Raw genomic sequence first — 3,194 nt, forward strand, 5'->3', positions numbered from 1 at the left:
AAGGCAGGACCTCCCCCCCTCGCCCTGCCCCCCTTAGTAGAGAGTGAAAGGAAGGCACATGACTGGGAGGCACACCCAGATGGGGGTGTGGACATGGGCGGAGAGAATAGAGACACATCCCAATCACAGGCAGAGAGGGATTACTCAGTGCTCCTCTGCTCCTTACAGTTCCCGGGAATAGGCCTCCAACGACCAAGCTACAACCAGCCTTAGTCCTTAAGCTGATTTATACTAAAGTGTAACTGGTTGGTAGTAGGCTAATCACGATTTTCTTTCAGAAGAGAAGGATGAGCAGAAAGGCAGCCCTGGGCCTGAAGGAGGAAGGAAGCAGTGATTTCATTTTTTATAAACATAAGCTCGAACTATGGATTTCAATCACCTTACAATCACAATTAGTATACCTCAACACCTGCCCTTCCCCCAAAACACAAAATAAAACTAGAATTGGTCCTAAGGTAGAAGGTTATTTCAAATAACAGTCCTCCTGGGACTTCCCTGATGGTCCAGTGGCTAAAACTCTGCACTCCCAATGCAGGGGGCCCAGGTCAGGGAACTAGATCCCGCATGCAGCAACTAAAAGATCCCGCATGCCGCGACGAAGATCCTGTGTGCCGCAACTAAGACCCGGCACAGCCAGATAAATAAAATAAATATTAAACAAAAAAACATGACACACATAACAGTCTTTCTAAACCATCCCAGAAGCCAACTCTCAGGCGCAGGGCCAAGTCAATGGCAGAGGCAGACTTCCCCCTCAAATAGCACCCAAACACCAACAGTCAGTCCTTCCCCATCACAGCAAGACCAACACCACCATCACCCCGATGGAGGACAGGGTGGGCAAGGGGTCTGTAGGTTGAACAACCTGGGCTAACCTGGGTCAGTTCAAGTGCATTGCTAAAGAAGTACCCACAGGATCTTTGGATGGAATCTTTTCAGAGGCCAGGACCCTGCAACACAGCACACCACTCTCCACAGCCATGGGGCAGCAGGAAGGGCACTGGACTGAGCTCTGGCAGAGTCTGGTTCAAATCCCGGCTCAGCCGCTTTCTATGTGACCTTGGGCACTTACCCTACCTGAGTCTGTTTCCCCATCTCTAAAATGAGGAGGGCATAACTCTGAGTTTTTTGAGAGTTACTGTGAAATTCTCAAAAAGTGCCACAGGGCAGGACCTGTCCCTCAGTAGGCACTTAATAAACCTGTCTTCACTCTGTCTGATGGCCCGTTCTTACTGCAATAAGAGCTTCCAGAACATCAGGTGGGACTACCCTGGAGAACTGAGCCCCCCTCCCCCGCCTTGGATCCACTTCCCCTGGAAAAAGGGATGGAACAGAGCTGGCCTGGGGGCCCCGGGGACCCTGGTGCCAGAGCACCCACGCAAGCAAATTGAGAGCCAACCGGCTGCTGGTTTTTTTCCCACGGGGCCAACCCAGAAGGGGGCTGGTTAGTGGCCTCATCCTTCACAGAAACCACTGAGGACTGTAGTGAGTAGGCAAGACTAACAGCAAGAGGTCCCCACACTGCTTAAGGTCCCAGCAGGGCCCAATGCGCCTCCAGATAAAAGCTCTTTGGGCTTTAAGAACCCAGGCTTTAGAATAAAACAATATGGAAAGAGACACAAGTTTACTCTGGTTTCAACAGCCTCCCCCTCATCCAGTAAAGGCCATTCCCAGTTCTGTCGAGAGGCTGGTCTAGGATAAAGTTAACCCCACCTGCCCCGGCCTGGAAGCCAAGTCAGCGGCGCTTCTACCCAGGGCCAGTCGGCAAAGGCAAGGCGGGAGTCTGGGACGCCCCGACAGGGGTGCTCCCGGGCCTGGGGAGAGCGCAGGCTGCTGGAGGCGCGAGGCTCAGAAAGGACAGCGCCACGTCCCCTCGGGCCACCGCCACCGTCCCAGACCCAGTCCCCGCCCGCAGGCGGCCAGGCCACCGACATCTGGCCCAACTTAACTTCCTGTTGTTAAGGAGGGAGGGGAACCGGGCGGGGGTTGGTAGGCGGGCGGGGGACCGGGCGAGGGGGGCGCCCAGTGAAAAGCCGGGAAATAACGTGACCGGCGAGGAGCCCAAATCGTGGGAAGATAAGTTTAGGGATGATCTTCTGCCCCGGCGGCAGGCGGTACTGATGGCGCGTCGCGCCCACTCCATGTCGACGTTTCGGTATTCTCTAGGCTTAGAACTGAAGAATTTGGGTGTTGGGGGGCGGAGTAAGGGGTAGTTCGAGGTACTGGGTTCTAATGGATTCGGAGAGCGATAGGAGTACCCCGGCCTCCCTGGGCAGTGCCACCTGCTCGCTGGGCGCCCCGTGAGGCGGGTCTGAGGCGGGAGATGCTGCGGCGCACCTGACCCTCTCCGGCGCGGGCCAGGGCACAGAGTCCAGGCTCGGCCGCCACGGTCCCCGCCCGCCCTCCTCAGAGCCCCGCGCTCCCCTTACCCGCCCCCCGGTCTTACCGAGAGCCGCGTCGGCCGCCGAGCCTCGGGTGAGCCCTTGGTCTTTGCCTAGGGCCGTGTGCGCAGCGGTCTGCAACCGGAGGCCGCCTGCGAAGCTGTGAGCTCTCTAGGCGGCCCCGCGCAGGCTTAGCCGGGCGAGCGCCTGCGGTTCTGCGCCGCGCCGCCAAGGGGACGGGGAGCCACCCCCATCGGCGGCGCGGCCAATGACAGGTCAACCGGGGGGCGCATCCCCGCCCCCAGCCTGAGGCCCATAGCCAATGGCAGCGCGGCGCGGAGCCACCCACGCTCCTCGCCCGCCCCGCCCCTTTGGGGCCAGCTGTCACCGCGGCTGCAGCGGGCGCACGTGGGCTGCAGCCAAGCCCGAGGGTAGGGAGCAGCCCTGCGCTCCTACCCAGACCAGTGCAGGTCTGAGACCAGCAGAGGGCCGATGGGGGCGAGGCTTGGTGTTGCTGCTAGATGAAAACCCCGGTGCTGGTATCCAAATGTCAATGTAGGGAGGCAAGGGCTGGGCTTCACGCTCCTTGGCCTAGACAGCTGGAAAGCAAGCCTCAGCGTCCCCTTTTGGACTTGGGGGAGCAGCATAGCACTTCCCTTACCGGCTGTGGACCTCCCTTCTTGCTTTGCTCCTTGACCACCCTGGGGTTCAGCAAACCCCTGCTAGAGGTTAGTCCCTTCCCCTCACCTGGACTGGCCTTGCCTAGAATAAAACTAGTGGGAAGAGGGGCAGTGGTGCAGACCACCTGTTACC

The 3,194-nt window shown here is 58.6% G+C and overlaps 1 protein-coding gene across 6 annotated transcripts in view; it reads right to left on the reverse strand.

Moving 5' to 3' along the window:
• MICAL2 (microtubule associated monooxygenase, calponin and LIM domain containing 2) overlaps positions 1-2,582 on the reverse strand; it is a 219,157-nt gene extending 216,575 nt beyond the window's left edge. For 5 of the 6 annotated variants that reach the window (XM_060159652.1, XM_060159651.1, XM_060159648.1 and 2 more), the window contains exon 1: positions 2,447-2,582. The gene's annotated coding sequence lies outside the window, so the exon portion shown is untranslated. The remainder of the gene's footprint in view (positions 1-2,446) is intronic. The other variant, XM_060159646.1, reaches the window with a different exon arrangement.
• Positions 2,583-3,194: the final 612 nt, after the last annotated feature.

Source organism: Lagenorhynchus albirostris, chromosome 9 (assembly GCF_949774975.1).
Source record: "Lagenorhynchus albirostris chromosome 9, mLagAlb1.1, whole genome shotgun sequence".
In the NCBI taxonomy this organism is placed as follows: domain Eukaryota; kingdom Metazoa; phylum Chordata; class Mammalia; order Artiodactyla; family Delphinidae; genus Lagenorhynchus; species Lagenorhynchus albirostris.